Source organism: Camellia sinensis, chromosome 14 (genome assembly GCF_055761805.1).
Source record: "Camellia sinensis isolate YWXY chromosome 14, ASM5576180v1, whole genome shotgun sequence".
NCBI lineage: Eukaryota > Viridiplantae > Streptophyta > Magnoliopsida > Ericales > Theaceae > Camellia > Camellia sinensis.
Genome location: NC_138974.1, coordinates 127,027,694 through 127,048,260, shown reverse-complemented (window position 1 = coordinate 127,048,260; position 20,567 = coordinate 127,027,694).

Genomic DNA, 20,567 nt, shown 5'->3' with positions numbered 1-20,567 from the left:
TTTGCGAACCAGACTCGATTTTCTCTGTTTCTTTTCCTGAGGGGAGGGAGAGGTCCCGTAGACCATCTCTCAGTGGCCGTGGGCTACATTTTGTGGCTATAGGCCATTTTGCCCATTTCGGGACCCGGTTCCCGGTTTTCGGAGCCGTCAGGCCGTGTGCCTCGGTTCGGGACCGCTTAACCATCTCCTATCGCTCCAATTTTTGGCATGCATCTTATTTACTCCCTTTCAAGGGACACTGAGGTCTGAGAAACCCACTTCGTGCCCGAATGCCACTTTCGGTGCTTAATAGGCAATTTTTGGGGCCTCGAACTGCGCGTTTTGGCCCCCGAGCATTCGTTTTGCATCGGTTTTTGTTCATTTTTGGTAGGTACCTCTGTTTTATCACCGGGAAGGCCGTAGAAGGGTGGGAGGCCAGCAATTGTTTCAACAACCAGTTTTTGCTTCTCTGGCGCCCTCCGACGCCCGTTTTTCTCACTTCCGAGCTGATGTTGAACAACCTGGAGCCACTTTCTTGAACTTTGAACCACATACTTGTGATGTACACACATGGGAGGACCCTAGAAGTTGGTGGCCGGCCACTAATTCCATTTGACCCTTTTGAACCCCTCCTTCTGAGCCAATGTTGAACAACCTGGAGCCACTTTCTTGAACTTTGAACCACATATTTGTGTTGTACACACATGGGAGGACCCTAAAAGTTGGTGGCCGGCCACTAATTCCATTTGACCCTTTTGAACCCCTCCTTAAAATGGCTTGTTCTCTCTCCTGTTTTAGAGTTTCCAAATTCGAACCACAGGGTTGTGAAGAAGAGACCTGGGAGGCCACCTTTTTGTGGTGGCCAGCCACTAAAGCCATTTGACCTTTTTGACCCCTAGCCGGCCAGCTAGGGGGAGTGGCCGGCCGGCCACCTGAAGCTCCAAAAAGTGGCCGGCCATGTTCCTTGCAACACACATTTTACAGCTGTATCGCTGTATCCCCCAGAAAATATCTCAATCCGGGGGATATTTTTTGGGGGAAAACTTACCTCCTTTCCCCCCACCTTTTCCCCACCTTTACACCCTCTTTTTGTTACATATAACCAGCTGCAAGCCTTTGCATGAGGGGTTAGAAAAATTGTCTTCAAGTCTTGCATCCAAATCTCCCTCTATCTCTCTCATTTTCTCAAAAACATCCAAGTTCTACACCTCATTTCTTCATTAACACCAAGCACCACCACCACCACTCCATTTCCAGCAGAAAGGAGGGCTTCTCAGAGGCTAAAGGTGCTGCAACTTGGTCCAAGAAGCAACCAAAGAGTGGTCTACAAGGGTGAGTTGCCATTTCCCCCTTTTTGAGCTTATTTTTGCAACATTTCTTAGCCATATATGCTTTTTTCTTTGAGCTCCGGCCATAACTGAAAGTGGTCTTATTTTGAGCTCTTTTTCACTTTTTCTTAAGGGCTCAACCCTGTTTGAGCCCCCCATCTTGCACTTGCTTCAATGTCTTCCTTAAATGCTATTTTCTTACATGCTTTGGCAGCCTATTGTGCTTCGGTTTTTAGTCTTTTTACAGTACTAAAAATAGTCTTATTTTAGTCCATTCATCATGTTTTATTAAGGGCCTTTCATGGTTTGGGACCTCCATATGCTACTTCATGTTATATCCCTCCTTGGTCCCCTTTTCTTGCATGCTTTGGCAGCCCATTATACTTTCATTTTTGAGCGTTTTACAGAACTAAAAACAGGATTATTTTGAGCCCCTCTTCAACATTGAAGAAGGGCTCAACACTGTTTGGGACCTCCATGCTACACTTGCCTTTATATTCCCTCTTTGGTCCCCTTTTTTGCATGTTTTGGCAGCCTATCATGCTTCGGTTTTTGGCCTTTTTACAGTACTAAAAATAGTCTTATTTTGGTCCATTCTTCATATTTCATTAAGGGTCTTTGGCCGTTTGTGGAATATTTTGTATACTTTGTGTTATAGCCTCTTTTGAACCTCATTTTGCATTGCATTTCTAGCATGTTTGTATACTGTTTTGGGGTTTTTACAGTTCTGTAAATATGCATTTTTTTGGTCCCTCTTAAATGTTGTAGAAGGGAATTTTTCATTTTGGGCTGTGCATATACCACTTGCCTCTTTGGCCACCTTTTGGCCCATTTTCTTGCATAAGAGCTTAGCCATATCTATATTTGTTTTTGGGGTTTTTACAGTTCTGTAAATGTGCATATTTTTGGTCCCTCTTAAATGTTGTAGAAGGGAATTTTTCAGTTTGGGCTTTGCATACACCACTTGTTTCATTGCCCTCTCTTGGCCCCTATTTTTGCATGCCATTGTTGCCCTATCCTTGTTTGCTGTTTGGCCATAATTTGTACTGGTAAAATACTTATTTTGGGGCTGCCTTGCTTCTGTATTTTCATTCCATGTACCAATTATGCATGCTTCGTATAGCTGTAGTTCATTCTATGTGCCTAATTTTGCATTTCGGGAGAGATTCCATGCATCGGGTGTGTTTTCGCCTCATTTCGGGGCTGTTTTCCCCCACATTTCAGTGCTGAAATTCCATTAGCATGTTTGCATATCATTTTCCATGCTATTGCATTGCGTATGCCATTGCCTCGGTTTGCGTGCCCGTGTGCACGCATTTCGAGGCACTTCATTTTCATCCACCGGCCTCTTATGTGAGTGTGGCTGAGGCTCTCTCATGTTAGTATAAGTCCATGTTGCATTCTATATGCCATTTTTGCCATATTGCATTGCATATGCCATTGCCTCGGCTTGCATGCCCGCGTGCACGCATTTCGAGGCACTTCATTTTCATCTGATGGCCTCCTATGTGAGTGTGGCTGAGGCTCTCTCATGTTGGTGTAAGCCCATTATTGCATTGCGTATGCCATTTCGTCCATAGCATTGTGTATGCTCGGTTGTGTGTTACCCCGTGTAGCGTGTATGTCATTCCATAGCATTGTGTATGTTAGGATTGTATCTTAGTTGCATTTCATACATGTCATGCATATTGCATCGTGTTCGGGATAGGAGTTAGCCAGGGCACGGGAAACGAGATGCATTTCGTACTCCGAGTGACGGCATGTATCTCAATTCCCCAGTCACCGACACTCTAGATCACCCATGATGGAGTTAGGTCTTGTTGTGTTTTCATGTGCATTCATTCCATATTGAATTGTGCAAATCGACTCCTCGGCCATCATGCATCGAGATGCGTGATTGGTGGCACGAGGATCGAGGCATGCATACATTTGTAGAAATACATTGCTATGCCCCTTTCCTGCTCTCTGTTGCAGCAAATCAAGAATCAGCGGTCTTCCGAAGCTTGGCACGCATTTCAAGAACAAGTGCAAACAGAGACTAATTGGGGCATCGTCATGGATTTCCGCGCAAAGGCAACCTGGGCATGCATCATTCATCAGAAGCAAGGCAGTCCCTGGCTTGCACGCCAGTTTTACAGCTTTCTTAGTTAATTTGTTAATTAATTAGGAATTTATACATTATCTGGACTGTAATATTTGGACTGTACTATTCTTTCATTTAGGACTGTATTATTTATTCGGACCCTCTGCGCGAGGGCACAACTGTAATAAGTATGCGTGAGTGTGTTGTATGTCTTCCAACCCCACGTCTTTCTCCCTTTTATTTACCTGCTTATGATGGTTAGATTAGGGCATATTTCAATTAACATACAATATGATAGCATGTTTGCATTCATTCATCTGTATTGCATGCACCGGGCTCGGCGCATCATACTAACTGCATTGTACTTTCAGTTCCAAATTGAATACATGATAGTTGTAGCATTTCATATGCCATCTTAGAATAGCCGAGCCTGCTATAGTTTGCATTTTTGTATGTGTTGCATTAGGCATTTCTGTATACTTAGGGTCATGCATGATTTCTAATGTAGTCTCTTTTTTGGCTTGGAGTACCCGGTGAGCTTTATGCTTTAGCATCCTTGCATGCGTGTGAGTGAATGCCATGATAGCATGCTTACCATGAGGCTATTTGCTTATGTGATATAACTGCCTGAATGCCTGTGGGTGAAGGTTGGGTTGTTTAAATTGGAACAAATCATTGACTGTGAGTTTTAAGCCCACTAGATAGTGGCAAAACCATCTTTTCTAAGCCCACCCGAGGGTGGCAAAATCTGCATTTTAAGCCTACTTGCGAGTAGCAAACCATCTTTCAAATAAACAAACATGAAATGTTTTGTTCCAATTCAGGCAACCCAGTCTATACTTATATGCTGTGTGCATCACGTAGTAACCTAGGCTAATAACCGGAATAAGGACATACAAAGTTTTCAAAAATAGATATCATGGTTAGTAGAGGCCAATCTTTGATCGGGCGAGCGGGGGTGCTCACGAAGTGACCTTCCCCAATCGTACCCAAGTTCCCGAGCCGAGGCAACTTTGGTGATGACGGACACGTGGCCTTTGGCACCGAGTCAGGGTTTCCTAAATTTCCCATTAAAAAAACATTTAGGCGGCGACTCTGTATCTGGCAAAGCAGTCCATGTTTGGCACTTCTTTCAAAAATCTGTTTTTTCTCAAAACGATTTGCCGGATTTGGACTCTTTGGTTCAGACTTAGAACCGTGACAAACTTGAGAGTCCTGAGCTGTAGTGACCCCAAAATGAACAGAACGGGAGCTCGTTCCTCCCGGGGCGTTCGGGGACGTCTACAGCAGTGTATGAGTACAGCGTGTGAATACTGTGGACAGTTTGACGGTGCAGAATGCAGCATATGAGTACAGAGTGTGAATACTGTGGACAGTTTATCAGTGCAGAATGCAGCGTATGAGTGCAGTGTGTGAATGCTGTGGACAATCTATCGGTGCAGAATACAGTGTATGAGTACAATGTATGAATGCCGTGAGCAGTTTATCAGTGCGGAGTACAGTGCAAAATGCAGTGTATGCAGTGTATCAGACGCTGTGAGATCAGTGTATCAGGTGTTGTGTTGTGCATCAGATTACGTGAATCAGCTTGTGAGTGATTTGAGGCCGTGATCAGAAGAACACACCGGAATGCTGTAGAGGGCCAGGAGATCAAAGGTCTGCTATAGCATCCCCATCATGGAGGCATTCATCTCCAATGACTGCCGGGTGTACTCAGAAGAAGCCTGCAAAAGTATCAGATGCATCAATATTCTGTGGAATATCAAATAAACTGAAATGAAATGACTGTACAAAAATGCAGTAATACATACCGGAGGCAAGTCGGGGACACCGACAAACTCGTGATCAGCCGGCTGAGGGGCAAAGGGGACCTGATAGGTCGCCCCACCCTGCCCTCGGAAAGTCAATGAAGTGGGCAGAACAGGCCAACCGGTCCCCCGTCCTCCCTGAACTCCGCCCCTGCCACGGACCCGGGCCCTCCTCGAAGCTCCTGCTCCGGCTCCCGCTCCTGTCCTAGCTGCTGGCGTTGCGGGCCTGGCTCCCTCTGCTCGACGGCCGCCGTTCAGAGACCGCATAATGTACGTCTACACGTACTCTCGGTAATCGCCGATGCCTCTAAAGCGGGTCGCCTCCCAGCCGATAGTATAATCGGCCATCTGCTCAGTAGTGAGCCTCTCGGTCTCCCTCATATCCTCAGGAGGGTGAACCGGGACTATCTGCTCCGGTAACCCTAGGGTCTGGCGTAGGAAACGCTCACCCAGGTACCAAGCCCGACAGACCGGGCCCTCTAGTAAGATCCGGAAACGCGAGGTCTCATCGGCACCAGCAAACCGATCCCGCATCATGGCTGGCAAAGGAGCCCAAGGCTGCCAGGTGATCTGAAAATGCAATACAGTTTGTTATCTACTGTTATTGAAATATGCAGTGGAAAGGCAAAGCTTAAATGAACTGCAAGTAAAACATACCTCTGCGGGGGTGATGGTGTCGAAGAAGCGGTGGAAGAAGCTGAATGTCTCTCACGGCCTCCGGGTGCATCTCCCGTCAAAACGACACGAAAAAGGGACGACCAGAGGGGTCTCCGTGACTGGCACGGGTGCAAGCTTGGGAAAGTAGGCGTAGACCCACAACTGCAGAGAAAACATCAATATGATTATCAGATAAAGAGTGGAATGCAAGATAAAGCAGAAATGGCAGGGCCATGTGTTGTGCAGTGTACTGTGTACAGTGTGCAGTGTGAGCAGTGTGCAGTCAGTGTAAAGCAGAATATGTGTGTGCCGTGTGTACAGTATACAACAAGTATAAAGCAGACTACAGTGTGTGCAGTGTACAGAGTACAGAAAATATAGGACAGAAATGAAAAGCGGGAAAGAAACGTACCTCCCAAACACGCCAATAGCCCCCGAGCAACTGTCCGCTGCCGCGGGAAGCTGAGCTCATATATTCGTAGAGGGTGGCCAGAGCGGCGCCACCCCAGTCATAATGCAAGATGTCCCTAACGTCCACCAGTGCGCTGAGCAGGCAAAGAGGCACGGTATTCGCCCGGTCGGCGAAGATGGTCGTCCCAAACAAGAACATGAGGAAGCCGCGTGCGTATCTCTCCACAGCCTCCGGAGTCATCGGGGCTGCATCAACAAGGGTGGGCTGGACCCTGAACTGCACCTCGCACCAGGAATATCGGACGTAGCCCCGACGAGCGAGAGGTGGCACCTCACCAAGCAGATAGATCTGAGCGGCAGTCCACTCGTCCATGTCAGTATCAAAGGGGATCGGATCACCCCCTACCCCGATGCCTGTGAGCATCGAGAAATCGTAAGGGGTCATCGTCATGTCCCCTGCCGCGGAGAAATGAAATGAATCGGTGGTGTCCCACCACCTCTCCACCAGAGCGGCGAGGAGAGGTCTACATGTAGTGAGCCTGGAGAGTCCTCTACAGAATGCGCCGAAGCCCGCCTGGTCCACTATGCGACGAACCGCATCGGGAAGCTCGGCATACCAGTCCCGGGCACCGGTATTCCCATACCCGCGGATGGTATGGGAATCCCCCTGTAATCAAAAGCAACAATTGCAAGACAATATTCAAAATGCAGTTTTAAGAAGCTTACAGTGAACTACAACGTGTGATGTGTCAGCGTGTTCGGGTGGTTCAGAACAGATGTAGCATGTGTGCAAGTTTGACAGATTTAAACAAATACCGGGTACCAGTGTGCTTACAGTGAACTACAGCGTGTGATGCGTCAGCGTGTTTGGGTGGTTCAGAGCAGATGTAGCATGTGTGCAAGTTTGACAGATTTAACAAATACCGGGTACCGGTGTGCTTACAGTGAACTACAGCGTGTGATACGTCAGCGTGTTTGGGTGGTTCAGAGCAAATGTAGCATGGGTTTAAGTTTGACAGATTTGAACAAAATACCGGGTGCCGGTGTGCTTACAGTGAACTACAACGTGTGATGCATCAGCATGTTCGGGTGGTTCAATACAGTATAGCATGTGTGCATATTTTTCAGACTCAAGCAAATACTGGGTACCAGTGTGTATGCAGTGAAATACAGTGTGCGCCGTGTGTTTGGGTGATTCAGGGCTAGTGCAGTGTGTGTGCATGTGTCAGTCTCAAGCAGGTATCAGTTGTACGAATGTTTACAATCAACTACAGTATACAGGGTATCTGAGCTAAAGCAATTAAAGAGTACAACCAGCTACGGCAGTTTTGTATTCTACATTGCAGAAAGTAAAGCAGAGAAAAGAGAGTTACCTCAGAAGCACCGAAGGATAGGTGGGAGGTAGGCTCACGCAGTAATAGCTCGGGTGGCACGTGCCTCTCGAAACTCCGAAACTGGCGCAGTCCGTCAGGGGACAGAACATGAATCGCCGGCCGGTAGGTCGCCGGGTCGAACAGGCGCTCGCTCAAAGGTAGGAGCTCGACCCCGGGATCCATCTTGTGATCCGGAGGAGTCCCACCGCGTGGAATGTCATCTGCCATGTCAAGAATGATGAGAAAATAGCCGGAGGAAAGAAAACCGGGCTAGAATATGGAAAGTCAACCGAAAAGTCAACTCCCGAGAAGGTCGAAAATGGCCGAAAAGGCCGGGATGTGAAAAGGGTACGGAAATCAAGAGGAAAGCAAGGGGAACAAACCCCAAAAAGGTGGGAACGGCAAAAGAGGCAACGAAACAAAGATTTGTTCGGTTGAAAATGTCCGAAACGCGAAGAAAATCGCGAATCCGACGACGAAACGGGCGTAGAACGCGAAGAAATGGAGAAAAGAGGAGAAGAAAACACTCTAGAGAGAGAGGGTGTGGAATTTCGGCGAAGGAGGAAGTGAGAAATAGGGTTTAGAAACCCTATTTTAAAACACCCATGGTGAAATGTCGAATCTGCCCCGACTCAGGAACTTTTTGCCGGTCGGCAACATTCTGTGTCGGCCGGCAGAATATTGTGCCGATGAAATTATTTTGAAGCCGGTGGACAGCCGGTGGCTTCCCCTCCCGGCCGGTGGTGTTCCCACAGCCTTGTTTAGGCCATATGAGTAGTTTTTGGTCTTCATAGCTTAAGAAAGTGCAAGAAAGTGTATCTCCGACGCTCAACCGGCCTCCGTTTTGACCTCGGACCGCGTCTTCTGTGCGTAGCACTCCAACTCATACAATGCTGTATCCTTTGGTATCCTTTTGCCTTTTACAAGATCCAAAAGTTACCCCTTGTGCGTTGCACGCGTTCATCGCACTATTTCGGTGCATTACGTCGCGCTATCATGCACCTCACAGTCGCATTGTTATGCACATACTACATGCGTTGTAACACGCACCCCTTTGCATTGTCATGCACATCTCTCATGCATTGTCATTGCATTTTTATTACAAACACTGTCGTGTATTTCAATACATATGTCGCCTCGCGCATCGTTCGCGTTGTCGTGCATTCCCTTACCATGCATTGTCATGCATTCCGAAACACGCGCGTTGTTACGCATTTAAGTCTGTTCGCATCATTTTACATTCTGTGTGGCATGCGTGTCACACTTGTATCATTTTGCATCTTATGAGGCATGCGTGTCTCATTTGTATCATTTTGCATCTTATGAGGCATGCATGTCTCATTTCATTTTGCATCTTATGAGGCACGCGTGTCTCATTTGTTTCATTTTGCATCTTATGAGGCATGCGTGTCTCATTTGTATCATTTTGCATCTTATGAGGCATGCGTGTCTCATTGTATCACTTTGCATCTTATGAGGCATGCGTGTCTCACTTGCATCATGCCTCATTTTCATCGGCACGTGTGCCTCATTTTCATCGGCACGTGTGCCTCACTTGCATCGGCACGTGTGCCTCATCTGCATCGGCACATGTGCCTCATCTGCATTGGCACGTGTGCCTCATTCCCATTGGCACGTGTGCCTCATTCCCATTGGCACGTGTGTCGTCATTGGCATTAGCATGCATGCCTCATTTGCATTGTCTTACATTCATTGCGACCTGCGTTGTCTTGCTTTCATTTGCATTGTCATGCATGTTGCTAATAACATCGTACCTGTTAAGTTTTTTTTCTTTTCAGGCACGATATTGTATGTACGGTTCATTTGAGGCTGGAGCAATCAGACGAACCGCACAGGTATTTCTCCGATCTAGGAGACCTTGAATCCTCGGAAGGTGCAAGACCTTCGACGGTCTAGGAGACCCTAAATCCTCTGAAGGTGCGAGTCCTTCGGTGTTTGTCGTGCTCGAACGACTTTCGATAAATTGCATTGTCATGTATCTTACAGCCGCGTGTTGTCGCGCATTCCATGCAACATGCATTTTACACATCACTTGCATTTCAAAAAAAAAACAAAAAAAAACATGCATTGTCATGCATCATCGTAAATAGTTGCATTGTCATGCATCATTAGAACATAGTGCATACTGCATTGTCATGCATGTTTGTAAATATCCATTGTATCTATTTCTATTGCATTGTAGATCGCATGCATTTATTGCATCACCTTCCACCTATGGCTTGCGCCTTTCCATGATTGAGCTTGGTTTGGTATGTGCCCATACTTTTCACGTCGAAACATAGTCCAGTGGGCCGTTCTATGTTAGACGAGGCTTGTACGTGTACATGCCTTTCCTAGGAAAGATTTGGCTTGGCCCGCAGGCCATATCCATTATATTGCATTTCCATTCCATTGCATATTTGTAGATATTGCATTGTAACCCTATGGCTTGCGCCTTTCCATGTTGAGCTTGGTCCGGTATGTGCCCATACTTCTCGTGTCAAAGCATAGTTCAGTGGACCGTTCTATGTTAGACGAGGCTTGTACGTGTACATGCCTTTCCTAGGCAAGATTTGGCTTGGCCCGCAGGCCATATCCATTATATTGCATTTCCATTCCATTGCATATTTGTAGATATTGCATTGTAACCCTATGGCTTGCGCCTTTCCATGTTGAGCTTGGTCCGGTATGTGCCCATACTTCTCGTGTCAAAGCATAGTTCAGTGGACCGTTCTATGTTAGACATGGCTTGTATGCGTACATGCCTTGCCTAGGCAAGATTTGGGTTGGCCCGCGTGCCATATCTATTGCCATCTCCCCAGCATATTCGTTATATATTACATTGTAGTGTAAGTTTTGCATCCAGCATTAGGATCATTATCCTTTCCCCAGCGGGTCGTTTCCCCACTTATGTCATTCCACCCAATACTTGTTCTTGCGTCCGTCTACATTACTCATAGTTCAGTAGACCGTTCTATGGTAGACGGACTTGTTACCTCCATCAATCTATTTGACATTTGTGTGGTTTTGAACCGCTCACGATTGGATCATGATTCAATTGCTTTGTATATAGTTTGCATTGTTTCAATTACATTGCATTTTCATTTTCATTTGCATTATTTATACATTGTTTTGTATATATTGCATGATCATAAGTTGTGTCCGGCTCTGTGCATTGTCTTGCATTTTGCCCCTGCCTTCGGGCGCATATCTTGTTTGTCTTGCATGTTTGTTTGAGTCTTCGGCCTTGTCAAAAATGGGTCGTCTCTGGGCTTTGACATTCACTCCCGTCATTGTTATGACTTTCGAGTTCTGTCAAAGAGGGGCAACTGTAGACACCCCATTTTTGACCGTCCTTAAGACTTGGATGTCACCATTGGAACACTTGGTGATTATCCCTGTTTGTGTTCGTTTGGAGTTCCCGGAGGTCTCGGCTACACGCCTTGCCTCAGGATCTCCGAACTTGACTGTTCAGTGTCTGGTTTTGCACCAAACACTTGCTTTTTGCCTTGGAGGGGCAGGGAATGCCTTGTGAGGTATCCCCACACGCCACCGGCCATGGCCAGAGGCCACCGGCTGGTTTTTGCTTCCATCGGCAATCTTTATTGCCGGTCGGCACTCCTTTTTGCCAAAATGGCATCTTTGGCCGGCCGACTACTATACATCTGCTTTTGCAGATATTTTATCACAGATGTCTTGCATTTGGCTCCCCTCCATACACGTGTATGGAGGGATCTCCCTCTTTAGAAGCTTGTCTTGTAAGCTTTACAAGACAAGAAACTCTAGGAGAGAGGGTCTTCTCTCTTGGCTTTAAGGTTAGACATTTTAGAGAGTTTAGACAGCCATATTAGGGTTTTGAGTTCTAGGGTTAGAATCCATACATATTCTATCTCTATACCTCTCTCTTTTTGCCTTTGTGTGTGTTCTAGGTGTTTTAGTCCATACTATTGCACACAAACACCTAGTGCTTCACCTTCCTTTGGCTACTGAGGTTCTAAGGGGATGGTTTTGGTGTTTTGGAGCTGGATTCAAGCCAAGGAGGGCAGTTGGAGCATCATTTGTGAAGGTGATCTACAAGGGTGAGAAACTTCCCTTTTATTCCCCATTTTTGCATTGTTTTTCTACCTATCTTAGAGCTGTTTTTGAGCTTGGTGTATAATACAAAAAAGTTCTGTTTTTAGGCCCTCTTGATTGTTTATTAAGAGTGTTTTGTGGTTTGGGTTTGTTTGACCCCTCCTAAGCCTTGTAAGGCTCCTTTTTGTGCTATTTTGTGCAAGTTTCGAGACTTTGGTGCTTGGGCCTCTTCACCACTGAAATCTTGAGGGATTTCAGGGGCGGAGATGGTGCCTTGAAGTCTCCAAAAGGAGAGGGCCACCCCCCTCTCCTTGTTGTCCTTGAAAGGGACCCTTTTTGGTCTCTTGAGGGAACATCGTGTTAGAGTGTGTATTGATCATGTCTTGGCTGTTTTCCATGCTTATTATGCCATGATATAACCTTGTTGTGTGTTGGTTTTGGTACACAATGCATGCTTAGCATACCTACCTTGTAATGCCACTTTATTGCCTTAACATGCCTTAGGTTGTAAACCTTTATTCAAGCTTGTTTTAGGTCTAGTTTTGTGAAGCTTCTATGCTTATTTTGCCATATTTAAGGTCTGTCCTAGGTTGTTTGGGTCGGATTTGGCATGCTTAGTATAGCCCCTTTGCATTTCGGTTTGTTGGTCTTAAGTGTATGAATGTATAGCATGACATTCTTGCATTGATTTAGTGGTTTGGAATTATCCACCATGTCATTTCAGTCCCCTTTGCATGCCTATATGTTTGCCTTGGATGTCTCTTTGATGCCTTATGAGCTTGTGTAGCATGTTCCATGTTTTGGCCATTGTATATGCTTTTGAATTTGAGTCACTTAGATGCCATCTAAGAGTCCCTTTTGCATGGTCTAGGTCTGTCTTGAACCTATTTTAAGTCCTCTTAGCCTTGTGAGGCTTGGTTGACTTGGTCATGGTTCAAGCCCCCTTTGACTTACTTCAAGTACTTAGGCCATTTATTGCATGCTTAGTCTCTTTCGTTTGCTTGGTTTGGCACCATCCTTACATGATTTTCAATGCTTACCTTGCGTGCCACATGTCCATGATTACCCTCTTTCAAATGTGCCTTAGAGTTGCTTATTTAATGCCTAAGTGTTGGTCCAACTTACTTGCATGTGTGTATGTATGTTTGATCCCAATTCCTTGGTTTTTGGCCACTGTTTTAGGCCTATCATGAGTTGCCTAAATCATGTATGAGTCCACCTTTTCATCAGTTTGCATTACCTCATGTTTGCTTGTATGCTTGCATAAGTGTCTTGCCATTTCCATGTTGCATCCTTAGCTTGTATGCCTAGGTTGCATTACATTTGGCATGCATGTCTTGCTCCTTGATTTAATGATAGGAATTGGACTTTGGTTTATTGGTTTGCATTGCATTTGACATCGAAATGTGCACACTTGGTCCCTTGGGCCATCACGCATGGGAATGCGCGACTGATGGTCCAAGAACCAAGGAGCATGTCCCTTTGAGTCATTAACATGATAGGGGACATGATTGGTGCATACATTGCTTGAATTGTATTGCCATGCAAGTTCTGTCCTCTGCTGCTGTGAGTTGCAGGTTCTGCAGGCATTCTTTGCCGATCGGCAGTATACATTGCCGACCGGCAGTAAATCACCAGCCGATGGATTCATTTTGTGCCGGTGACCACAATTCACTGCCGGTGGTAATTCTACTCAGCCGGTGGTGATTCCCAGTATCCAGAGAAGCATCCTTGAGACTTTGGCAGTCTTCAGAGAGGCAGAGCAGGGAAAACAGAGGCAGACTATGCATGGCCATGCACTCCCGAGCAGGACCCGAGCATGCGCTGCATCTAACTCTCCTCCCGAGGTGGTTTACTACTTTTCCTAGTTTAAATTAGTTTGTTAACTGATTAGGCAATTTGTAATATTTAATTAGCTTGCGCAGTTAATTAATTTGTATTATTTATTTGGTCCCTCCGAGCAAGGGCAAATCTGTAATAAGTGTGGGTGAGTGTGTGAATGTCTTCCAACCCCCATTTCTTTCTTCCTTTTTATTTACCTGCTTATGATGGTAGATTAGGGCATGTTTAGATTAGCATACCTTATGCAATGCATGCGTGCATTCATTCATTTGTCCTGCATGCACCGGGCTCGGTACATCATGCTAACTGCATTTGTATTTGAATTCCAAATTTAATACGTGCATCAATTGGTTGCATTTCACATGTCAACGTAGATTAGCCGAGCCTACTCTAATTGCATCTTGCATGTGTTGCATTAGTCAACTTGACATGAACTAGGATCATGCATGTTTGCTAACTAGTTTATTGTTTTGGCACGGCGTACGATGTAAGTATTTATGCTTTAGCATCTCGCATGCGTGTGAATGTTAACATGATAGTATGCTTACCATGTGGCTAGATGCTTATGTGTTATAAATTGTTTGAATGCCTGTGGGTGAAGGTTGGATTGTTTGAGTTGGAAAAACTCATTGAAATCCGTATTTTAGCCTACTTGCGAGTAGCAAATTCCAAAGTACTTTTTTCTTAAGACAAACGGATATGCAATGCTTATTTCCAAATTAGGCAATCTAGTCTATACTTGTTTGCTGCGCGCATAACATAGTAACGCTAGGCTAATAATTGGTTTAAGAACACATAACGTTTTCAAAAACGGATATCATGGTTAGTAGAGGCCGATCTTCGGATCGGGGGAGAGGGGGTGCTCATAGCTGACCTTCCCCAATCGTACCCTAGCTCCCGAGCCGAGACAACTCCGGTGATGACGGACATGTGGCCTTTGGCACCGAGTCGGGGTTTCCTAAATTCCCCCATAAAAAATATTTAGGTGGTGACTCTATATCTGGCAAAGCAGTCCATGTTTGGCACTTCTTTTCAAAAAAAATCTATTTCTCAAAACGATTTGCCGGATTTGGACTCTTTGGTTCAGATTAAGAACCGTGACACAAAATCGAGTCCGAGCTGTAGTGACCCCAAATTGAACAGAACGGGAGCTCACCCTCCCGGGGCGTTCGGGGACGTCTACAAGGACGAAGAGGGCCTCCCAGGCCTGAGGCGACTGGTGCTGATTTTTGTACTTTTGCTTAGTTTTTTTTTGTTTGGTAGCATTAGCACATTGTACAGCTTCAGATAGGTTTTATTTTGCTTTTAAAACTTGTACTCCTCTTTTGTAAAAACCATGATCGGAATAAAACCTCGCAACTTTTATAAAAAAGTGGTGTCATTTTTGCATCATGAGCACCATATTTGCATGAAATGGACATGGAATCGAATTCACAAACGAAAACTGAACACTTGTATTGGCACAACGTTCTTAATCGGGTAATAAGCCAACCAACAATCGAAATACAAAATACAAAATACAACTCGATAAAAAAAGAAAAAACAACTCAAATACAAATAAACAAGCTTGCTAAAACCAAAAAGACTCAAAATAAGACTTTAAAACACACAAAGATTTTAAAAAAATTAAAAAATTAAAAAAAAAAAAAACACATGCTTCCAGCACTGCTCAGCACACAGGTGGACGGCAGTCCTGAAAAGAAGGTTGCTGGCTAGAGATAGAGCTTGTCGGCCATAGAAGGTGGCCTGCCTGCCACAAATGTGAGAATCGCCAGATTACTGACAGCTAGCTTCTACTCGAACCCTTATCTTCTACAAAAAGTTCAACTTCGTGATTTCTCTTTAGAACCTCATTTCAGCTGCAATTTCTTCCACAAATGGAGCCATTTTTTGCCAAAAAGCTCTCAGATTGGATAGCGACTTTAGATGGCACGGAAAAGGTAAATTTCTAGGGTTTCAGTACAAACGCACTTTTTCCACTAAGCCGTACCCCACTTTGTTTTCCTTTCCTTCATGTCGCGACTCAATGTTGCGACATGATTACACATGCTTTCGTTTCGGGGGACAAGAAATATGCCCAACAATTGAAGAATTCCAGGCACTAACGAAATCCCAGCGCGATGAGGAAATCATGCCTCAACCCCGTTTTGGCCATGCCCAGGCTTTAGGACGAATGTGTGGGCTCACTCTACACGAGGCTCGATCTTTGGCCTATAATAGAGAGCTAGACATTCCCAGCTTGATTCATCGATTTTCCGTTATCAGTGACAGAGGCGACCTTTTTTGGCGATGTTTTCGGCAACATGCCATTTGCTTATGTATGCTTTCACATTTCCTTCTTGCCCCTAGTTTTGGTAGGTCCAGCATTCGGTTGATCGAAGTGGCCTAAGGTTTGAAAGAAGGCAAGAGTTGCATTGGTTTGGCGCTGGTCGAGACCTTGATGGGTTTAGACGCTTTTCATCGGCGAGGGACTACCCGATTCGCAGGGGGGCCACTACTTCTTTAGGTAATGTTTCCCACATTTTCTCATATGTGTTTCTCAAATCACTCGGCACTCATGCTCTATTTTTCTCTCAAAGCCCTTTTCTCACTTTTCTCTCAACAAACATCTCTCTATTCTTTAATCTCTCTTTTTTGTCATCCCTTCCCAGGTGTGGCTTATGGATAAGCCGAAGGCAGTGGACTCTTGCCCTAAGTACTCAGCTCGAGGTTATTTCTTCCACCACCGACTAGTGGATTTCCCGGATGAGGAATGGTGGTGCAATTTGATGTACAACAGGCTTGCTGCTGACATAGCTTGGCATTGTCCGTGGCCTAATCTAATCGAGATGAGTTACAGCATGGCTCGGCAGCTTGGCATACAGTTGATCGGCCTCACACACTGTGTGTTCTACTTCCTTTTCCGGTTCAAATGTCAGTTCAGGCATGATCAGACCCGCCCAGAGGAGGGGGTAAAGTACCCGGTTTCATTCCCCATCAGTGGTTCATACTTAGATAGGTACCTCATTGCTTAGAGGACGAGAGAGATTTTGGCCCTTGTCTCTAGTTTCAGTTGCGCCCTTTCTGGCGAGTGTTTGGCTTGGCTCGAGGATGAGGCACAAACCGGGCCCACTTTGGCTTCAGAAGCTTTCACAAGCAGGAGCAGAGGACGCAGGAGCACCCGACTCACCAATGCCCCTAGTTTATTGCTTTAACCTTTCTTTCTAAGTTTTTTTCAATGTAATAAAAGCAACTTTAATTTGTATTAGAGAGCTGGAGAATTTTATATTGAAATCAATGAAATTAAAGTTGTGAGCACTAAAAATTTTCCTTCTGGTCCAAAAATGGTCTAAGTTGTAAAAGGTAAAATTTTGAGAAAAATCAACTTTTGTCAAAACTTTTCAAAACCATTTTCGAAAAGGATCACCACTTGACATGAACAGAATCAATCCTCAAGATGTACAACCCTGAATCAAAAGATCATAAACTGCTCCTTGATTGAACACTAATGCTCTACATTAAAACTAGCTCTTTTTCCCAGAATAAAGATCACAACCGAACTCTTAGGTAAAGAACAAACAGAGATGACCTGATCAGATACATGGATAGGACAATTGAGATGGAGGTGATTACGGCCGAACTTCAGGATGAAGTTGCCTACGTATCCCGAAGATGGGAATCAAGCCATACGTAGTTCGGTTCAGATTCACTTGAGTATTAACACTCTTCTTTTGTTCTCGAACTTTTGCCAAAGTCGCCCTTTAGGGTTTTCTACCTTGCGAGCTCAGTTTTTCTTTATTTCTAATTTTTCATTCTCTAATTTTTGCCTAGGTTGCCTTTCTGGGTTTTCACCCTAGCGAGCATCTCGAGGATAGTATTTCTTCAACTTGTCCATGTTGATCAGTTCTAAAAATTCCAGGCCATCCAGGTCCATGAGAATAACAGCTCCACCTGACCAAATAGCTTTGATAATGTAAGGACCAGTTCAATTGGGTTTGAACTTGCCCCTAGGGTCATGAATAGGAGCTCGATTGTCTTTTAGCACCATATCTCCCTCTTTGAGATTCTGGGACTTAACTTTCTTGTTAAACGCCCTGGCAATTCTACGCTGGTAGCCCTAAACAGGATACAATGCTTTCAACCTTCTCTTATCAAACAGCATCAACTCCTTAAATCTACTCTGTTGCCAATCTGCCTCTACTATTTGACACTCAGCCATAACTCACAACGACAGGACTTCTATTTTAATTGGCAAAACAACTTCCATCCCATAAACAAGAGAATAAAGAGTTGCCCCTGTAGATGTCTGATTTAAAGTTCTATAGCCCCAGAGTGCAAATGGAAATTTATCTGGCTAGTCCTTGTAGGTTTCAACGATCTTCTGCAAGATATTCTTGATGTTCTTGTTGGTGGCTTTAACAGGTCCATTGGTTTGCGGCCTGTATGTAGATGACTTATGAAAAGTCACATTGTATTTCTCCAACAAGTCTATCACCTCTTTCTTGAAGTGGGAGCCATTATTTGATATGATCTTGTTTGGGACTCCATATCGGCAAATAATTTATTTCTGATGAATTTGGCCACATGTGATGCTTTCAGCATAGCATAGGACTGGGCTTCCAACCACTTTGTAAAGTAATCAATTCCCACCAAAATGTATTCTTGCCCATTCAACCTTTTTGGTGTGACTGCACTGATGATGTTGATTCACGAGACTGAGAAAGGCCATGGTGAAGTCATGTTATACAGTTTTGACGGCGGGATATTCATGTGATTGGCATGAATTTGGCATTTATGGCATCGCCGAACAAAACCAATACAATCCTCCTCCATAGTGGACCAGTAGTAACCTTGCCTGAGAATCTTCCAAGCAAGCATCACTTTGTTCATGTGCGCTCCGCACTCTCCTCCGTGAATGGCCTCCATTAAGCGCTTTAATTCCTTTTCTTTGACACACAACTTGTGCATTCTCAGATGACCTCTTTGTGCAGTTTACCCCCACAGATGATAAATCGGATGGCTATTCGCCGTATTCCTTGTTTGTCCTTGGCATTTTTCCCTGGTGGATAAATCTCCTTTTCCAAGAAATTCCAAATATCATAGTACTAAGGGTTTTTGTCTTGCGCTTCATCTATTGCGGCGATAGTTTCATAGGCTGATGTGTATCTGTGCTCAATGATAATCAAACGCATCTAGACTTTAAGTGGGATGTCTACCATAGAAGATAGAGTTGCTAAAGCATCAGCGAACCTGTTGTTCTCTCTCAGTAGATGCGTGAAAGTCAGCTTTTCAAACCTAGGAATCAGAACATCCAGGATCTGGTGGTAAACCTTCATTTTTCTTCTTTGACTTTCCAGTCTCCATTTGCATGAGAAACAACTAGGTTCAGGTCCCCAATAGCATCCAATCTTTTTGTCCCTAGTTCCAGGGTGGCTTCTAAACCAACGATACATGTTTCAAGTTCTACTTCGTTCTTGAACACCTTGAACTGGAGTTTGAAGGCTAAAATTATATGGGAGTCGTTGGATGCTATTAGCAACACACCTATCCCATAACCGTACTGATTAGACACTCCATCAAAGTACATTGTCCAAGTCTCCTCCTTAACTTGATGAATGGATTCATTTGGGAACAGGTATTCCACCGCTTCATCCCTTTCTACTGGTGGTCTGCTAGGAACTCCGCTACAGATCTTCCCTTGACCGACTTGCCAAGTGACATATTTGAGATCAAATTCGGAAAGGAGAAGCAACCAACAGGCTAGCTTACCCGTAAGCGCTGGTTTCTCAAAGAGATATTTGATGGGACCTAATCTCGAAACCAGGATTATAGAGTGGGCTAACAAGTAGTGCCTCAACTTCCTGGTAGCCTATAACAAGGCTAGGCAAGCTTTCTCCAAAGGAGTATAGCGGGTCTCATAATCCAGCATTTTCTTGCTTAAGTAGTAGATGGATTTCTCTACCCTATCTTCAGATTCCTGAGCAAGCATGCATCCCATAGTGGTGTCTGTCACTAACAGGTACAGAATCAAAGACTTCCCAAGCTCTAGCGGCGACAACACAGGCAGATTCTGAACGTACTGCTTAATCTGCTCAAAAGCAAATTGACATCGATCATCCCATCGAAATTTCTTCCCTTTCTTTAGGAGACCAAAAAGTGGTTCACAAGTCAAGGTTAATTTGGAAATAAACTGTCTTATGAATTGCACTTTATCCAGAAAGCCTCGCACCTCCTTTTCAGTCCTTGGTGGTGGCATTTCTAGGATGGCCATAATTTTGGAAGGATCTACTTCGATGCCTCTCTGTGTGATCAAAAAGCCAAGCATTTTTCCTACTGTTCCGCCAAAAGTACATTTCGGTGAATTCAACCTCAGTTTGTATTCTATGATCCATTGAAAGAATTTCTCCAAGGCGGTGTAATGGCCCTCTCTTTCTTTCGACTTGACAATCACGTCGTCCACGTATACCTTGACCTCTTTGTGGATCATGTCATGTAGAATGGTGGTCGCAGCCCTCTAATAGGTAGCCCTGGCACTCTTTAGCCCAAACGGCATAACCCGATAGCAATAGGTATTTCACGGTGTAGTAAATGCAATTTTCTCTCTTTCCTCAGGCGCCATCAGGATCTGGTTATACCCGGAAAACCCATCCATAAAGGATAGCAATGCATGGCCCACGATGAAGTCCACCAACTCATCTATGTGCGGCAGAGAAAAATCGTCCTTCAGACTGGCTTTGTTCAAATCCTGAAAGTCTACACACACCTAGATTCTATCATCCTTTTTTGGCACAAGGACAATGTTGGCAAACCAAGTCGGATATTCAGATACTAACAAGAAACTTGCCTCGATCTACTTGGTGACCTCTTCTTTAATTTTCAATGCCTAATTCGAACGGAATCTACGCAGCTTCTGCTTGACGAGTCAGGCCTCGGGGTCAAGAGAGATCCGATGCTGTATAATCTCATAATCAATTCCAGGCATGTCTTTGTAGGACCATGCGAAAACATCTTTGAAATATTTTAATAAAGCAAC